This window comes from Amblyraja radiata, chromosome 5 (genome assembly GCF_010909765.2).
Source record: "Amblyraja radiata isolate CabotCenter1 chromosome 5, sAmbRad1.1.pri, whole genome shotgun sequence".
Lineage (NCBI taxonomy): Eukaryota > Metazoa > Chordata > Chondrichthyes > Rajiformes > Rajidae > Amblyraja > Amblyraja radiata.
The window spans coordinates 10,687,232-10,707,805 of NC_045960.1; the positions used below are offsets into that span (position 1 = coordinate 10,687,232).

Below are 20,574 nucleotides of genomic sequence, written 5' to 3' on the forward strand. Positions count from 1 at the left end.
CCTCGGGCTTAAACAGGACCTCAAAGTAGAGGTTCCTGTAGGAAGATAAATCCTGGAAAAAGTTTTAAAAACTTAACTTCAGGTCTGACTGTTGGCAGGAGAATCGCGTTCAGCCTGCCAGTCGTACGCAATGCGTTAGACGATATGACACGCATGCGTCCTGGCGGGTTCTTCACGTAGTCACTCACGTGACTCCGAAGTAAAATGTCCTTTGTATCCTTGTAACCTTGTATCAAGCATGTACAATCCCCTCCCAGCAGAGGGCAGCAGTCACACACATAGGGAGGCGGTGAGTACTGTAATCTTGGAGATCATTGATCTGAGAGGAGAGTGATGATAGGTGGGTGCAGAGAAGGATTGAGGGAAAGAGAGACAATTCAGACCATCAAATAATGTGTTGGAGGAACTCAGCGGGTCAAACGGCATCTGAGGAGGGAAAGGAGTTGTTGGTGTTTGTATCTAAACCCTGCATCAGGACTGAATTCCGAGTCTCCCAGTGTGGAGCAAACTCTGCTTCTCACTGTCTGGGGCCGACTGTGTTCCCAGCCCAGAGGGAGCGATTATGCCAGCTCCCTTTCAACCTCAGCGATCTGGAAAGTGGTCTTTTGTTCACTTAATGAAATAATGATTCAATGTTTATTCTGAACTGTTCACAGGACATTTCAGAGAAAACTGAAGAATATGAGCAACTCGCCAATGAATTCAAAAAGGACTTGGAGAAAGACCACTGTTCCTTTAACCGCCATCATGTCTACATCAGATTGTTCAACCCACAGGGACTTGTGCAAATGGCATTTGCAAAAAAGTAAAACATAATCTCTCTCTCAGAGGGTCTGTTACATTTACAGATTGCAAACAGTGAGATGTGTTATACTCTATCCTTAACTTTAGCAAGGGTCTCCCACCTACTATAACAACAACATGTATTTCTGTGGTAGACAAAAACGCCGAAGAAACTCAGCGGGTGAGGCAGCATCTAAGCAGCAAAGGAATAGGTGACGTTTCGGATTGAGACCCTTCTTCAGACTGATGTGGGGGTGGGGGGAAGAAGAAAGAAAGAGGCGGAGACAGTGGGCTGTGGGAGAGCTGGGAAGGGGAGGGGAAAGGAGAAAGTCTACCTTCGATTTTTCCAGCATCTGCAGTTCCTTCTTAAACATGTATTTCTGTGGCATCTTAATGGAGCAAAACCAGCTCTAGGTGATTTACACATTGGATGAACCCTGTACGTTTGCCACTGTTGAGGCTTTGAACCATCCCCTGTGCCCTGTGTATAAACATTGCCCTTTAATCCAGTTGCCAGTTCCTACCTCCCAGCCACAGGGCTGCAGTGAAGAAAGCTCACACTTCAGTCAGAATGAAACAGCTACATTCACTCCAACGTGAGGCCTCCTTTCCCATTCACTGGTAGGTATTTTAAATTCACTGTTCACTGCCTTGATTCTGTGTCGGGGCCCCAATCAGCTATTGCCACTGACTACCCCAGACAGAGGAGTCACAGCGGCTGCAGTTCTGTTTAAACATGTTTATAATTAACTCCCCCCCCCGGACTTCCAATTTATTTCCCAACGTTCAATGACCTACCAGTTGTCTTGTTGCCGAGAAGCTACTGGAGAATGAAACAGAATCACTCAGTCAGTGATAAGAAGCATCACATTAGCTGGGTTGACATCTGGAAGTTGGGGAAAGAGACATCAAGGCAGAGATATGGAGTCATAGAGTGATACAGTGCGGAAACAGACCCTTCAGCCTAACTTGTCAACGCCGACCAACATGTCCTCTCTACACCAGTTTCACTTGCATGCTTTTGTTCTAACCTTTCCTACCCATGTTCCTGTCTACTTGCATGCTAATCGTTGTGAAACTGCCTGAACTACCTCCTCCGGCAGTTGTTCTGTATATCCACCAGTCTTTGTGTGAAAGTTACCCCTCAGATTCCTATAAAATCTTTCCTCCTTCACGTTAACCCTCTGGTTCTCGATTCCACCATTCTGGGCAAAAGACTCTATGCGTCTACCCGATCTATTCCTCTCATGATTTATACACCACTGTAAGATCACCCCTCACCCTCCTGAGCTCCCAGCCTGCTCAACCTATCCCTGGAGCTCACACCCTCAAGTGCTGGCAACATCCTTATAAATCTTCTCTGCACCCTTTCCAATTTAACAACATCTTTACTGTAACATGGTGCCCAGAACTGAACACAATATTCTAAATGCGACCTCATCAACATCTTATATTACTGCAACATGACCTCCCAACTTCAATACTCAGTATTCTCACTGATGAAGGCCAATGTGTCAAAAGCCAAAATACCTGTGACCTCTGACTTTTGTTCAGTCTCCAAACTTTGGCGGGTGTCAGGAGTTATGGGGAGAAGGCAGGAGAATGGGATTAGGAGGGAGGGATCAATCAGACATGATTAAAGGGCGGAGTAGACTTGATGGGTCGAATGGTCTAATTTATAGATACAGCACGGAAACAGGCCTTTCGGCCCACCGAGTCCGCACCGCCCAGCGATCTCCGCACATTAACACTATCCTACCCACAATATGGACAATGTTTACATTGAAACCAAGCCTATTAATCCACAAACCTGTACATCTTTGGAGTGTGGGGGGAAACCGAATTTCTCAGAGAAAATCCACGCGATCACAGGGAGAACGGATCAACTCTGTACAGAGTTGTACAGGAACTTGTATAAGGAACTTGTATTAGGAACTTGTATATTGCTACTGAAGAAAAAGATCTTGATGCAAACTGCGAGGTGCTGTGGGTTAGCATTCACATAAAGGGGCTAAAGCCGACATACATCGGGGTATTTTACCGCCCTCCATCATCAGGGCAGGAACATTTAAGAGAACTTGAAGCTTCTTTATCTAAGATTCTGAAGTCTGCTTCTGTATGGCTCTTGGGTGATTTTAATCTCCCTGATATAACTGGTCCAGCAATTCTCTTCGCACTGGGGGAAGAAATACCACATGTAGCAGGATTATGTTGGATTTGGTCAATGATTTTAACCTCACTCAAATGGTTGATAAGCCCACTAGAGACATAAATATACTTGACGTGTTTTGTCAGCCATCTCTCCTTTGTAGAAAGTTGTGATATCAGGCATAATATCACAAGCCCTTCAGGCTTTGGAAAGTGGTGAAATCATTGGACAAAGTCAGCATGGATTTACGAAAGGTAAATCATGTCTGACGAATCTTATAGAATTTTTCGAGGATGTAACTAGTAGCGTGGATAGGGGAGAACCAGTGGATGTGGTGTATCTGGACTTCCAGAAGGCTTTCGACAAGGTCCCACATAAGAGATTAGTATACAAACTTAAAGCACACGGCATTGGGGGTTCAGTATTGATGTGGATAGAGAACTGGCTGGCAAACAGGAAGCAAAGAGTAGCAGTAAACGGGTCCTTTTCACAATGGCAGGCAGTGACTAGTGGGGTACCGCAAGGCTCAGTGCTGGGACCCCAGCTATTTACAATATATATTAATGATCTGGATGAGGGAATTGAAGGCAATATCTCCAAGTTTGCGGATGACACTAAGCTGGGGGGCAGTGTTAGCTGTGAGGAGGATGCTAGGAGACTGCAAGGTGACTTGGATAGGCTGGGTGAGTGGGCAAATGTTTGGCAGATGCAGTATAATGTGGATAAATGTGAGGTTATCCATTTTGGTGGCAAAAACAGGAAAGCAGACTATTATCTAAATGGTGACCGACTAGGAAAAGGGGAGATGCAGCGAGACCTGGGTGTCATGGTACACCAGTCATTGAAAGTAGGCATGCAGGTGCAGTAGGCAGTGAAGAAAGCGAATGGTATGTTAGCTTTCATAGCAAAAGGATTTGAGTATAGGAGCAGGGAGGTTCTACTGCAGTTGTACAGGGTCTTGGTGAGACCACACCTGGAGTATTGCGTACAGTTTTGGTCTCCAAATCTGAGGAAGGACATTATTGCCATAGAGGGAGTGCAGAGAAGGTTCACCAGACTGATTCCTGGGATGTCAGGACTGTCTTATGAAGAAAGACTGGATAGACTTGGTTTATACTCTCTAGAATTTAGGAGATTGAGAGGGGATCTTATAGAAACTTACAAAATTCTTAAGGGGTTGGACAGGCTAGATGCAGGAAGATTGCTCCCGATGTTGGGGAAGTCCAGGACAAGGGGTCACAGCTTAAGGATAAGGGGGAAATCCTTTAAAACCGAGATGAGAAGAACTTTTTTCACACAGTGAGTGGTGAATCTCTGGAACTCTCTGCCACAGAGGGTAGTCGAGGCCAGTTCATTGGCTATATTTAAGAGGGAGTTAGATGTGGCCCTTGTGGCTAAGGGGATCAGAGGGTATGGAGAGAAGGCAGGTACGGGATACTGAGTTGGATGATCAGCCATAATCATATTGAATGGCGGTGCAGGCTCGAAGGGCCGAATGGCCTACTCCTGCACCTAATTTCTATGTTTCTATGTTTCTATAAGCGACAATGATGCTGTTATTGTCCAAGCCCAGATGTCAGCCAAAGCAGTTAGACCACCGAGAAGGAAGATTTTCTTCCACAAAAAGGCAGATTTCTCTTCCATAGATGAACTCATATTAGAATTTAATGAGAAATTAACCGGATATTATGTGGCAACAACAGACATAAACATGCTGTGGTTAGATTTTATACAAGTTCTTGTCCAGGCCATGGTACGTTTTATTCCGTCAAAAATGTGTTCCACCAGATATAATTTACCGTGGGTAAATTCATCAATTAGGCGTGCAATTAGGAAAACAAAGGGGCTTTATAACAGAGCATGAAAATCTGGGTCAGCTACATCAAGAAAATGAGTCAGGAAGTATTTGGAATCTCAAGCCTTACATCAATGGGGCGGACCGTATCTTTGGCAGCAGACAAAGTAGAAGTGTTCATTCAGCAGTTTTGTTCGGTTGTTACTGAAGAAAAACCTAGATGAATTCCCGTCATTGAACTCACAACAAACTCCAAAAATTGCAGATCTTAAGGCACCAAAGAACGGGGTGCAGAAATTATTGGAAGAAATAAAACCAAAGAAGGCATCAGGCCCAGACCAGATACCAGCCAGAGTTTTAAAGAAATGTTCAGCAAGCTTAGCTCCAGTATTCCAAAAGATGTTTCCGAAGTCTGTGGTTTGTGGAGAACTCCCAGAAGATTGGCTGAATGCTAACATTGTCCCCATTTATAAAAAAGGAGATAGGATAAATCCTGCAAATTATCGCCCAGTTTCACTGGCCTCCATGCCATGCAAGATTCTCGAACATATAATCCACCGACATATTATGGACCATATTGACTTCCACAAGGTACTAACAAACCACCAACATGGCTTTAGACAGGGTCAATCATGTGAAACCCAACTGGCGGGACTCATCGATGATCTAGCCAGGTCACTCGATAACAAGGGTCACACTGACCTGATTATATTAGACTTCAGTAAGGCTTTTGATAACGTTCCCCATAAATGGCTCCTGTATAAGCTCAACCATGTAGGAATAGACGGCAACCTCTTAAAATGGATTGAGATCTTTTTGACAAGGAGACACCAGCGAGTTCTCTTGGAGGGAGAGACGTCTATTGAAACTTCTATGACAGCAGGTGTACCAAAGGGGGCTGTCACGGGTCCATTGCTCTTCCTACTGTATATCAATGACATTCCTAATACAGTTTCGTCCAGAGTTTGGCTCTTCGCAGATTATGCCATAATTTATAGAGAGATTAAAATGCCAGAAGACAGCTTGTCCTTACCTAATGATCTGGATGCTCTCTGTGAGTGGGGAAAAACCTGGCGGATGTCACTCAATACAACCAAATGTCATACCATGCATGTCTCACACAAGATTAAACCACTTTTATCAGAATACAACATGGGTAGACATACATTGCTTGCTGTCAACCATCACCCATATCTAGGTCGAATTAAGTAAAGATTTAAGATGGACGACGCATGTTAGTCAAGTGTCTGACAAAGCAAATAGAACTCGGCCTTCTCAAAAGAAATTTTCACGCATGTAGTACATCCGTCAAAGAGAATGCCTACAAGTCCTTTGTCAGGCCCAAATTGTAGTATTGTGGAGCCGTATGGGATCCTTTCAACAACAACAACAACAAGATCACCCTGGAGAAAGTACAACGCCGAGCAGCCCGCTTTGTATGTAATGACTACAAGCGCAAATCAAGCATGAATAATATGCTGACTTCTCTCGGATGGGATACCCTAGAGCTCCACAGAATCAGGCTAAGACTTATTGCAATTTACAAGGAGATTTACAAAATCACGGCATCAAATCTCCCGTCATCCCAGAGCACAAACTGCCATGAAACAAGACAAAATAACGGACCCTTCATCATCAACTCACTAAATTTCAATAAACTTTGTTACCAATATTCCTTTTACCCAAGGACAATAAGGGAATGGAATAGGTTAGCACCCAACACACGTGCTGCTCCTGATGTTGTCATTTAAAAAGGGGATTGAGCAACTAGATCTCCTCAACTTGGTCAAAAAGGCCCACTTCAAAATGTAATCGCTACTCTACTCACTCCGACGTGTGCGAGATAACCACTGATGAGGTGTTTGTGTAGTAATCAACCAGAGCCAGAACCAGAACCAGACAACATCCGTAGTCAGGATCGAAAGCTGGTCTCTGGCGCCGTAAGGCAGCAACTCTACCGCTGCGCCACCGTGCTGCCGATTTGTCTGCATTAGAAGTGCAGGTATTCATAGTCAAACTATATAATAGTGAAGAAGGGAAAATTGGCTGTTGGGGTGACTTGCACTTTATTGGTCAACTGAACGATAAACTATAACATAGCAGCAGACTGACAGAGACCATTCTGTTGCTTTGCGCTGACCCTTGTATTTACTGTGGAGTTTATCATTTCTGTGGGAATAATGGTTTATCTGTGATTTTCATGTGAACAAGAAATGTCATTGCAGCCTGGTGCATCAGACAAAATGTGAATCCTTCATTCCCATTCTTCTCACTGCCTTCAGCAGTACAATCCCACTCCCCCGTATCCTGGGGACTTGAACAAAAGAAGATTCCCCCCTTGCCACCTGTTCTCCCCACCCACACACCGTCAAGCAACAGGTCACATTGTTTGCTGTAATATTTCAAATATTATCCAACTCAACAATCTTTTACTGTTCATGTGTTTAAATGCTACCAGATAGTTTTAATGTGATGATTAAATTTCAGCTAAGACACTATATTTGTGACTGATAATGGAAATAATTGTGCAGTCAGTACACTGATGTGATCCGGTAACATTCCTCAACCCCCCACCTTTGCCTCTGGGATAAACTCCAGAGTGAGTGAAGATGTGGAGACACTGAACAAACTGAGTCCAAGGTCCCTCCATGTCTGTGTAGGAAGGAACTGCAGATGCTGGTTTTCACCGTAGACACAAAATACTGGAGTAACTCAGCGGGACAGGCAGAAACTCTGGATTTTCTGGTCAAGACCCTTCTTCGGACTGAGAGTGAGGGGAGAGGGAAACACAGTGATGAGGAAGTGTAAGGTGGGAAAACAAGACACCAAAGGGGATGAAGATCAAGGAAAATGTAGAATAGATCCTTGTTATCTAGGAGAAGGTGACAACGAAACATACAGTGATAAGATTAAATCAGGGGACAGTCAGACTGGTCGGAGAACTAGGATGGGGGAGGGATGGAGAGAGAGTGAAAGCAAGGTCGCTTGAAGTTAGAGAAGTCAATATTTATCCGCTGGGTGTAAGCTGTCCAAGCAAAATATGAAGGTCTAAATGCTGGAGAAACTCAGCTGGTGAGGCAGCATCTATGGAGATGGGTTGATTATTAACTTTGCAAATGGCACCAAAATTGTGGGTAATAAGGAAGGCTGTCAAAAATACCATGGGATACAGATCAGTCACACGTATAGTTTAGTTAGTTCAGTTCAGTTTAGTTTAGTTTAGTTTAGTTTAGTTTAGTTTAGTTCAGTTTAGTTTAATTTTGTTTAGTTTTGTTTAGTTTTGTTTATTGTCACGTGTACCGAGGTACAGTGAGAAGCATTTGTTGCGTGCTAACCAGTCAGCGGAAAGACAATACATGATTACGGTCGAGCTATCAGTGTAAAGATACATGATAAAGGGAATAACATGAATAACGTTTAGTGCAAGATAAAGTCAAGTAAAGTCCGATCAAAGATAGTTTGAGAGTCTCCAATGAGGTAGATAATAGCTCACGACAGCTCTCTAGTTGTTGGTAGGATGGTTCAGTTGCCTGATAACAGCTGGGAAGAAACTGTCCTGGACATAAATGTAGATGGATTGGTTATTAAGTTCGCAGATGACACCAAAATTTGTGGAGTTGTGGACAATGAGGACGGCTGTCAGAAATATCATGATGTACAGATCAGTCACATGTAGTTTAGTAAAGTTTAGTTTAGTTTATTTTAGCTTAATTTATTGTCATGGTTACAGAGGTACGACAAAAAGCTTTTTTGCTGCATGCAAACCAGTCAGCAGAAAGATTATATAGGATTACAGTGTAGAAATACAGGGTAAAGTGATTAATGTTTAGTGCAAGATAGAGTTCAGTAAAGTCCGGTTAAAGATAGTCTGAAGGTCCCCAATGAGGTAGATGATAAGTCAGGACCACTCTCTCGGTGATAGGATGGTTCAGTTGCCTGATAACAGCTGGAATGAAACTGCCCCTGAATCTGGAGGTGTGCTTTTTCATTCTTGTACCTCTTGCCTGATGGGAAAGGGGTGAAGAGGGAGTGTCCGTGGTGAGACTGGTCCTTGATTATGCCGGTGGCCTTGCCGAGGCATTAAAGATAGTGAAATTATAGATGCAGTTTCATCCAAGCAAGTGTGAGGTTTGCACTTAGGGAGAATGTAAGGGGACAGTATATAGTTAATGGCAAGATTGTTAATGGCAAGAATGGATGGAGGGATTTTGGTTCCAGCTCCATCGCTCCTTGAACGTGGCACCGAGTAACATATTTACATTATGTTGGTGGGCAGATATGATCGTGGCATTTAAAAGGCTTTTAGAAAGACAGACATAGATGTGTGAAGAGTGGTGAGGTATGAATCAATTGCAGATCGAAGAGATTAGTTTAATTTGGCATTATTGTTCGGCACAATACATTTGGAGCTGAAGGTTCTGCTCCTATGTTGTTCTGTTCTATTGTATGTGGAAAGAGTGCAGAGAAGATTTACAAGGATGTTGCCAGGACTCAAAGGATCAAGCGAGCAGAGACCAATGTAACCAAATCACTCTTCAGAACACTAACTCCTCATGCCAGCAATGATTGGGTTAACATATGATGAGCGTTTGACGTCACTGGGCCTGTACTCACTGGCATTTAGGAGGAAGAGGTGGGCCCTCATTGAAACTTACCGAATAGTGAAAGGCCTGGCTAGTGTCAATGTGGAGAGGATGTTTCCACTAGTGGGAGAGTTTAGGACCAGAGACCATAGCCTCAGAATAAAAGGACATACCTATAGAAATGAGATGAGGAAGAATGTCTTTAGTCAGAGGGAGGTGAATCTGTGGCAAACAGCTGTGGTGGGCGTCTTTGTGTATTTTAAAGTCACAGATTGGCATATTATTGATTAGTATGGGTGCCAGGGGTTATGGGAAGAAGGCCGCAGAATGGGGTTAGGAGGGAGAGATAGATCAGCCATGATTTTATGGTGGAGTAGACTTGTTGGGTTGAATGGCCTAATTCTGCTCCTATCAGTTATGAACCTATGAACTAGCAATGATCCATTGAAACTACGTTGCTGGCAAGAGCAGAGTACTGTTGAGTCTAGAGAATAAACATACACTCCTATTTCAATATCTCCACTATTTTCTATAGTTCTTACCTATTGACAGCACTAATGGTTTGCTTTCAATCATCGTATTTGTGGTGTGGTCTCATCAAGCTGTGCACAGATGCTGCAAGACTTCCTGATGCACTTTCATCAATCATCAGTGAAGGGCAACATATCGTGCGTCTCCCCAACTGTGTGCTGAGCCAAGGAGTCACTGTGAGGCTGGAGATGTGATCAGTGACCAGTTCTGTTTCTGAGTAAGAATCGACCCAGAGACCCAGTGTTATGATACATCACCCTCTTTATTTCACAGTGAGAATACATTCCCAGCAGTTTGGAAAACAAAGCACATACAAAGAATCTAAAGACAACGGCTGATTAATGCCGCAAGAGCAGCTGAGAATGGACTGGTGTTAATGGGAGCAATGGCCCACTAGTAGCTCCTCCAGTCAATGAGTTGGTTTTCCTACAGCACCCAGGGATTACTCTCTCCACATTGCAGAGGACACTGTTGCCCAGAGGAGGCCCCCACCCGTGTACAACTGTGCAGCGTGGAGACTTGGAACAGATATCTCTGCATTGATGGCTCTTTCCCCAAACACCCAGATGTCCAACCAGAGAAATCCTCACATTGGAGTGAATGTAGGTGGTTTATTGTGTCTGAAGTGTGAGCCCCCTTCACTGCAGCCCTGTGGGTGGGAGGTGGGAACTGGCAACTGCATTAGAGGGCAGTGTTTATACACGGGTACAGGGGATGGTTCAAAACCCCAACAGTGGCAAATGTACAGTGTTCGTCCAATGTGTGTAACATAGCAACATAGAAAATAAGTGCTGGAATAGCACATTCGGCCCTTTGAGCCAGCACGGCCATTTAATATGATCATGGCTGATCATCCAAAATCAGTAACCTGTTCCTGCTTTTTCCCCTTATCCCTTGATTCCCAGAGCAGGTTTTGCTCCATTAAGATGCCACAGAAATACATGTTGTTGTTGTAGTGGGTGGGAGACCCTTGTTAAAGTGAAGAATAGAGTTTAGCACATCTCACTGTTTGAAATCTGTAAATGTAGTAGAACCTCTGAGAGAGAGATTATGCTTCACTTTGTTTCAAATGCTATTTGCACAAGTCCCCGTGTGTTGTACCATCCGATAAAGACATAATGGCTGCGAAAGGAACGGTGGTCTTTCTCCAAGTCCTTTTTGAATTCATTCACGAGTCTGTCATAGTCTTCAGTTTTCTGCTCAAATGTCCTGTCAACAATTAAGAACAATTGTTCCATTAAATGAACAAAAGACCACTTTCCGGATCGCTGAGGTTGAAAGGAAGCTGGTATCATCGCTCCCTCTGGGCTGGGAACACAGTCGGCCCCAGACAGTGAGAAGCAGAGTCTGCTCCCCACTGGGAGACTCGTAATTCAGTCCTGATGCAGGGTTTAGACACGAACACCGACAACTCCTTTCCCTCCTCAGATACATTTCGACCCGCTGAGTTCCTCTGGCACAACTTTTGATGGCCTGAATTATTTTTTCCCTCCCTCACTGCTTTCCTTCCTCCACCCTCATCACTTTCCCCTCAGATCATTAATCAACATGTTTGCAACACACGGCTTTCCTCCTGTGTGTGACTGCTGACCTCTGTTGGCAGTTAAGCGGCCTTTTCACGGGGCGACTTGACGCAAGAGTTAACCAGAGTTTAACATCGTGGGAACCTCGTGCGATAACAGTACGGCATTCGTGGACCACCGTGGACCGGGACCGTTGGAGACAGTGGAGGAGGGTCAGGGCGGTGAGTACTTAAATCGGGCACGGGGCTTGTTTTCACAGAGGCCCGGGACCGTTGGAGACAGCGGAGGAGGGTCAGGGCGGTGAGTACTTAAATCGGGCACGGGGCTTGTTTTCACAGAGGCCCGGGACCGTTGGAGACAGCGGAGGAGGGTCAGGGACAAGTGTCGATCGCCTGGATTGGGGTCGGAGAGGAATTTCCCGGATTTTTTTCCCGAATTGGACCTGGGTTTTTATCCGTTTTTTTGCCTCCCCCAGGAGATCACGCGGTTCTTGGGGTGGAGAGGGGTGATAGCGGTATAAAGGGGAGGGTAGTGTCTTGTGTTCTGTGTCTTGTGTCTACTGTTTGTGGGTAAGTGTGTCTGTTTAGTGTTCAGCCATGAGCGAATGGCGGTGCGGGCTCGACGGACCTGGTGGTCTACTCTCGCACCTACTTTCTATGTTCCTATGTTTCTATGACCACCGTAGCGCTAACGGCAGGTAATCGTGTATCTTGGTCACTCGGGAGAAAATTCAAGAAAGTTTGAATTTCTCCAAGAGTGACTTGTACACTTGTGGTTGAGCATTGCAACATTATATGGACGTAGTGGCCAGTGCGATATCCGTAATAACTCTTGCGGGTACCGTGGGAACTCCTGCGAACGGTGAACCCGGAAGCTGGACAGAGGGGACAGAAGGTGAGTAAAAATTGTCTTCTGTGGGATTGAATTTAAAAAATAAATAAAAATAAAGATTTGCATCCGCATATGGACATCGACTTATTCATGAGTTATGTTAATGAGATTCAAGAAAATAACTATAATCTTTAAAAGGGACTTTAAAAGGGACTTTACTGAAAGGTTACGCATTTTTATGGTCCGTGAGAAATTTTTCACATGTACTTCTTTGAGAGATACAGGTCGGAGTCCTCGCCGACTAGCGATCGATGCCTTTCCGAAGCAGGGTCCGGAACGCTACCAATCAATGTTGTACAGAGACCCGTGTAAGGAGTGAACTGCACATGCTGGTTTAAACCGAAGACAGACACAAAAAGCTGGAGTAACTCAGCGAGTCAAGCAGCATCTCTGGAGAAAAATAGCTGATGTTTCGGGACGAGACACATCTTCAGACTCAATTCCGATTAGGCTGTCTGAAGAAGGGTTCCGATTCGAATCGCCACCTATTCTTTTTCTCCAGAGATGCTGCCTGACCCGCTGACTTACTCCAGCTTTTTATGTTTTTCTTCCCAGATCTGACTTACCTGCTGAGTTACACCAACATTTTGTGTCCTTCTGTGCGTATTAACCAGCATTAACCAGCGTCTGCAGTTCCTTTAGACATTACCTAACTTTAGATTTTAGAGATATAGCGCGTGGGAACTCCTGCGAACGGTAAACCCGGAAGCTGGACAGAGGGGACAGAAGGTGAGTTAAAAAGGTGGTCTCAATATCGACAAGGGAACATGTGTCCTTTGAGGACGTCCCACCTAATTGTCATTGTTGGATAATCTTTTTAACAGGAACACTTGCAGAGATGGCTCCCAGAAAATCTCAAAGAAAGGGGGTAAAGCGTGTCAGAGATGTTTTTGCCATGTTGCTCTATTCAGTTTCTATATTGTTTCAGTTTCTATATCTATATTGTTGCTCTTTTCTGTTTCTCTGGGGGTCGGGACGGGACTGGAGTTTGGAGGGAATGGTGGGGGAGTCGAGGGAGAGGAGGGGGAGACAGATGGGGGTGTCTTCATTTACTGGCGGCGGGTGTCTGTCACTGAAACAGGCAGGTGAGATTTCACATCCACCTTGTGTGTGCCTCTCTCTCTCTCTCCCTCCCTCCTTACACAGGCTGAGAGACTCTGCCTCTGTGAGTGTACGTCTCTTTCTCCCCCTCTCCCACACACAGTAAGACCGAGGTACTGTGCTCAGTCCATCTGTGTCTCCCACATACACAGTAAAACATGTCTCCAAATGAGCCAATTCAACCAAGGGAGGATATTTATAGTGTGTGAAAAAAAAAGTTACATCATTTGTGTCACGTGTAGTTCACGATGTTCATTCAAGATTTAACGCGAAAGCTCGGGAGACGGACAAGTCACTCGCACAAATAACAGAAATGCCGAGTACCGTGGGAACTCTTTATCTACCCCCCGTTATATCGTGCGAGACTCGTGCTGGACCACGACCACTTCACTCTGGTGACATCTTGCGTCAACTCGCCCCGTGAAAAAGCCCCATCAGAACAGATATCTCTGCCTTGATGTCTTTTTCCCCAAACACCCAGATGTCTAACCAGAGAAAGCCTCACATTGGAGTGAATGTAGCTGGTTCATTGTGACTGAAGTGTGAGTGTGAGGATACAGGGGATGGTTCAAAATCCCAACAGTGGCTAACATCCAGGGTTCATCCAATGTGTGTAATGTAGAAACATAGAAAATAGGTGCAGGAATAGGCCATTCGTCCCTTTGAGTCAGCACCGCCATTCAATATGATCATGGCTGATTATCCAAAATCAGTAACCTGTTCCTGCTTTTTCCCCATATCCCTTGATTCCCACAGCAGATTTGACTCCATTAAGATGCACAGAAATACATGTTGTTGTTGATGTTTGTGGGAGACCCTTGTGAAAGTGAAGGATAGAGTTTAGCACATCTAACTGTTTGGAATCTGTAAATGTAGCAGAACCTCTGAGAGAGAGATTATGCTTCACTTTGTTGCAAATGCTATTTGCATAAGTCCCCGTGTGTTGTACCATCCGATAAAGACATAATGGCTGCGAAAGGAACGGTGGCCTTTCTCCAAGTCCAGTTGAAATTCATTCATGAGTCACTCATAGTCTTCAGTTTTCTGCTCAAATGTCCTGTCAACAATTAAGAACAATTGTTCCATTAAATGAACGAAAGACCACTTTCCAGATCGCTGAGGTTGAACGGAAGCTGGTATCATCGCTCCCTCTGGGCTGGGAACACAGTCGGCCCCAGACAGTGAGAAGCAGAGTCTGCCACTGGGAGACTCGGAATTCAGTCCTGACGCAGGGTTTAGACACGAACACCGACAACTCCTTTCCCTCCTCAGATACAGTTCGACACGCTGAGTTCCTCTGGCACATCTTTTGACAATCTGAATACTTAGAATAAAGGGGAGGTCATTTAAGACTGAGGTGAGAAAAAACTTTTTCAACCAGAGAGTTGTGAATTTATGGAATTCCCTGCCACAGAGGGCAGTGGATGGATTTAAGAGAGAGTTAGATAGAGCTCTAGGGGCTAGTGGAGTCAAGGGATATGGGGAGAAGGCAGGCACGGTTTATTGATAGGGGACGATCAGCCATGATCACAATGAATTGCGGTGCTGGCTCGAAGGGCCGAATGGCCTCCGCCTGCACCTATTTTCTATGCATCTATGAATTATTTTTTCGTCCCTCACTGCTTTTCTTCCTCCACCCTCATCACTCAACCCCCAGATCATTGAACACCATGGTTGCAACACACGGCTTTCCTCCTGTGTGTGACTGCTGACCTCTGTTGGCAGTTACAAGGTGCAGCACTCAATTCAGGAATCCTTGTACAAGTCATGGAATATCGAGCATGGAAACCAGCCCCTTGTCCCAACTTGTCCATGCCGACCTAAAGGCCCTATCGAAGTAAACCTTTCAAACAACTGAATGAGAGGGGGAGGGGGCCATATGTCTGGGGATGGAATCTTGTGAAGCTAATAGTAATTCTGTAGAAACTAGAGGAGGGGAAGGAATGAAGTCAAGGCAGCAAGATGTTCTTTTGGTGGGGAAGGGCAAATGGAAATACTGGGGATGTGGAGGCATCTTTACTATGAAAAAGGTGCGATGACGCTGCAGAATGTTCAGAGGTAATTCACCAGGATGTTATCTGGGATGGAGTGATTTTGGTATGTTACCAGATCCCAGATTAGTTTATTGTCAACACAGGACTGTGTTACTGTGGAAGAGTATTTAGGAAACAGTAATCACAACTCCATAAGTAGAGACAAGGAACTGCAGATGCTGGCTTACGACCAAAGACACAAAGTGCTGGAGTAACACAGGGGGTCAGGCAGCACCTCAGGAGAACATGGATAGGTGACGTTACAGGTAGGAACCCTTCTTCAGACTCCAGAGATGTTACCTGACCTGCTTAGTTACTCCAGCACCTTGTGTCCATAAGTTTCAAGATGTTTAGGAAGAAACTGCAGATGCTGGTTTACACTGAAGTTAGACACAAAATGCTGGAGTACCTCAGTGGGACAGGCAACATCACTGAACAAAAGGAATGGGTGATGTTTTTGGTCGAGAGTGGTCTGAAGAAGGGTCTTGACGCGAAGCATCACTCATTCCTTCTGTCCAGAGATGTTGCCTGTCCCACTGAGTTAAACCTTACATACTCTTCCTTTGAAGAATATAAAGCACTCAGGAAAGTACACAAACTGGCAATTAGAAAGGCTTAAACGGGCGTTGAAATATCAATGTCAAGATGAATTAAAGAAAATCCCAAGGTTTCTTGTTTGTACATTCCAACAAGAGGGTAAAAAAAGGGAAGGTAGTTTTGCTCAAGAATAAAGGAGGGAATATATGGTTGGAGTCAGAGGATGTAAATGAGGTAGTAAAGGATAACTTTGCATCAATATTCACTCAGGAAAGGAACATTGAAAACAGTGACATATGTACGGAGAATACTAATAATATGCAATGAATAGCAGATATTGGTTTACAAAATGCTGGAGTAACTCAATGGGTCAGAAGAGCATTAAGTTGGATAAATCTCCATGGCCTGTTCGGGGTCAGGTTATTGAGAGAGGCCAGAGAAGAGATAGCAGGAGCCTCGATGAAGATCTTTGTATTCTCTCTCGCCACAGGTGAAGTCTGGAAGGACTGGAGAGTAACCAATGTTATTCCTTTGTTTAAGAAGGGAAATAGAGATAATCTTGGACATTATAGGTTAGTTAACCTCTCATCATTAGCCGGGAAGCTATTGGAGAGGATTCTTCGGGGTAGTATTTACTCTAATTGATTTCAAAATACTATTGTTGGTTTACAAAACACTGAATGGTTTAGGGCCAAAATACATTTCTGATCTTCTGCTTAGCTACGAACCACCCAGACCTCTCAGATCGTCTGGGACAGGTCTGCTCTGTGTCCCCAGAGTCAGAACTAAACATGGAGAGGCAGCATTTAGTTTTTATGCACCACATATCTGGAACAAACTCCCAGAAAACTGCAGGTCTGCTGCAACTCTCAGCTCTTTTAAATCTAGACTGAAGACTTTTCTGTTTGCCGCTGCCTTTCAGTAAACAATACAATTTATTAATTACCTATACTGCACTGTAACTTCTATTCCTGGTTTAATTCTATTTTAAATATTTTATTTGATTGCTTTTAATTTTGTCATTATTTTATCTGAATAATCTAATAATCGTTTTACATCTAAATGTCATTTTATATGTGTTTCTTTCCAATGCTTTTAATGTTTTATGTAAAGCACTTTGAATTACCTTGTTGTTGAAAGGTCCTATACAAATAAACTTGCTTTGCCTTGCCTTGCCTAATTTGGATGGGCTTATTCAGGTCAGTCAGTGTGACGTTGTCCATGGCAGATAATGTCTTATTAACTTAGGTTGAGAAGGTGATCAATGAGAGTAGAACAGTGGATGTTGCCAACATGGATTTTGCAGGCAACACCAGAACTGATGAAGTTGCAGACAGTGAGAAATATTGTGAAAGTAGACAGTGGGACATAGATCAGTTCCAGAAATGGACCGAGAAACGGCAGATTGAATTTAATCAATTGAACTCAATTGGGCGACACCGCTCACAGCACCAGAGACCCAGGTTCAATCCCGACTATGGGTGCTGTCTGTATAGATTCTGAAGAAGGGTCGACCCGAAACGTCACCTATTCCTTTTCTCCAGAGGTGCTGCCTGACCCGCTGAGTTACTCCAGCATTTTGTGTCTATCTTCAGTACAAACCAGCATCTGCAGTTCCTCCCCACACAAAAGAGTCTCCAACCTGAAATGTTAAACGTTTATCTTTCCACAGACGCTGCCTGACATGCTGAGTTTTTCCAGCATTTCTGTTTATTTCAGATTTCAGCCATTTGTAGCTTTTATTAATTTTCATTGAAAAATTGCTTTATTTGGATGTGGCACAGATTCTGGAAAGCACGAACCAAACATCATGCACTATGGTGTAGGTGCGAATAAGAGGGAGACCATTTAGAACTGAGATGAGGACAACGTTTTTCACCCAGAGAGTTGTGAATTTGTGGAATTCTCTGCCTCAGAAGGCAGTGGAGGCCACTTCACTGGATGCTTTCAAAAGAGAATTAGATAGAGCTCTTAGGGCTAGCGGAATATAGGAATTTGGGGAGAAGGCAGGAACGGGGTGCTGATTATGGATGATCAGCCATGATTACAGTGAATGGTGATGCTGGCTCGAAGGGCCGAATGGCCTACTCTTGCACCTATTTACTATGTAATTCCTGAACAACACGAGCCAGTATATTTGCATCAGTAAGTGTTCTAATACTAAACGGCAAGTTTGGCAAAGGGATGGTTAACAATGTTAGTTTGCAGGTACAGAACCCTCACCAGAGATCGGGTCAGGTGGAAATGAGTGTCGGTCACATCCAGTCTTCAGCTGAACCTGTCGGTGTGGAGAGCGGTCATGTCCTCAGGAGAGGGAGTGAAGGTTGTGAGTCAGGAGCCAACTCATTCTTACCACCGCTAATGATGGTCACGATCCCTACCCGTGTGGACCAGCCCACTCACCACAGTCCCACCGTGCATGAGTCTAGTGTTGTCAGGAAGACCATGTGGAAACGTGTCAAAAGAACAAACAACTAACAGAAATAGGAATAAAAATTGAATAAAAACCAACTCACCTGAGATAAGCTGAATGTTCAGGATGAAAGACGACAGAAACTGATGGATCATTTGCATCAGGTGGACTTTCGACTTGAAGAGGCAGTGTAATGAAAAATGAAAATTCCTGTTTTATCCTGCCATTTACAAATGGGGCATAAATTATCCAAGCAGCAGAGATGGGAACGATTGTACCTGTGGAGAAGAATCATTCTCAGTTATGGACAAGAGTCAAGAGTGAAGAATATTTAATTGTCATCAACTGAAAACAGACAATGATATTCTTACTTGCGAAACAGACCTGTGAAGATACTTTTCATAGAAAACACACTAAACATAAATTTTCAATAAATTATAAATACCAATATTATTACAAAATCCCCAAATCCATTCAGCAACCAAGACAATCCATAGTTCATTGTTTAGTTAGTGTTTGTCGTGTTCATGAGCATATTCAAGAGCACACGCACACCCATGCACATACACGCACACACACTCAGACACACCCACACATTCAAACATACACACACACAGAGTCAGTCACAAATGTACAGACACAGCAGTACAGATACGCACACAGACATACACACAGCATCACACACAGAAACTTAGCATCATGCAAGCACTTACACACAAACACATGCACGTACACTCACTCAGATATATGCACACACACACATACAAAATTAGAATCACATGCACACTCGGACATGCACATACCCACCCACACAGGCACACCCGCATAAACATACACACACACATGTACAAACGCAGACACACACATACAGCAGATTGTGGATTTTAGAACTCCCCCAATGGAACCTCAGCTGGTGTACCTGCACAGCTGAATTCCCTTGTCAGCTCAGCTCAAACTGGAAATGTATGGATGATGAATGAAATCACAACTGGAAAACTGTATACAGTTCTGGTCAATTCACCACAGGAAGGGAGTGATAGGATTGAAATTGGGAAGAATTGAGTTTCCCGCTTTTGTCCAGCATGGCCAGGAAGGGCTGACTGGGAACCTTCTGTCCTGTGTCCTTCAGTCTCTCCGTGAAGCACAGAAAACCATCTGGTGACCAAATGTGGATCCTGTCCACCTGCCTGTACACTAGTTTGAAATAAGATGGGTCAGACACTGATACATAAGCCACATTCCATGCTGTTACATTGAACAAATAACTAACGTACCTGCAGCATTATTGAAATGTGAATAATCAAAAAATTTGTCCAAGGCGATCTTTGTTGCAGTCTTCAAATCCGTTCCATTAACAAACGTATAAAGCCACTGCACGTTTGATATACTGGGCTCTTCATAATTCTAGAGTGATGAAAGGAAAGAGAGGAGTCAATGGAATAGTGGTGAAGTTCAAAGGCAGCATCTGTGTTGGGAACTGTGATTTTGGAGTCTGATGAGTTCACAACCTCCATGCTCTGACTGGACTGAACAACTGAGAGAATGTGTTGAATTTACAGAAACACTGGAATATTTTCATTCCCTATATTCCGTCAACTTTGCTGTCAGAAGCAGAAGGATCCCCGGCTTTCCACACTGCGTGAAAGGCTGCTCTGGAAAAAGAAAGGCTCCAGTGTGGGATGAGTGTGAGGAATCTGAGCCCATTCCCCAGAGGGAGTGGGGTCTGGGCTACAACCATTAATGATGGGGTGAAGTGGGGAATGGGGTCCTACTGGTGAGGCAGTGTCTGCTCTGTCAGTTCTGGGCTGTGGTGATACATTGGACCTGTTCTCCCACCGTCTGTGGTGCACCCAGACCAGGAGGAGTCTGAATCTACAGACGAGTCTACACTCAAACCAACCTTCCTGTAGACGGGATACCCTGAGTGTGGTTATTTAACCTCACAGACCCACACTGCCCCACAGGTTGTCTCTGTGGCGTTGACTCCACCATTCCCCACCTCTGTTCCCTCTGTCTCCCTGCGCTGATACAACCCCACTCCCTGCACCATCCTGTATTCTTGAACAAAAATGGTTCCAAATGATCATATTGTTTGTTGTGATATTTTAAATATTGACAGACTTCACGCTCATCGACCCACGGAACAAAAATATTTTTTCATGTTAAACTGTTGTTGGATCTTCATCACATTTTTTAATTTCAGCTGCGACATAATTTCTGAGGCTGAAAGTGAAA

The 20,574-nt window shown here is 44.2% G+C and overlaps 2 long non-coding RNA genes across 2 annotated transcripts; one reads left to right on the forward strand and one right to left on the reverse strand.

Annotated features, from left to right (window-relative positions):
• The first annotated feature begins 886 nt into the window (after positions 1-886).
• Positions 887-6,266, forward strand: LOC116972802. Its single transcript, XR_004411884.1, has 3 exons — positions 887-934; positions 3,432-3,434; positions 6,256-6,266. It is a non-coding gene; the product is annotated as an uncharacterized LOC116972802 (long non-coding RNA).
• Positions 6,267-10,676: 4,410 nt separating this feature from the next.
• Positions 10,677-19,739, reverse strand: LOC116972971. Its single transcript, XR_004411965.1, has 3 exons — positions 19,614-19,739; positions 18,443-18,617; positions 10,677-11,050 (listed from the first exon to the last, which is right to left on the reverse strand). It is a non-coding gene; the product is annotated as an uncharacterized LOC116972971 (long non-coding RNA).
• Between the last annotated feature and the right edge of the window lie 835 nt (positions 19,740-20,574).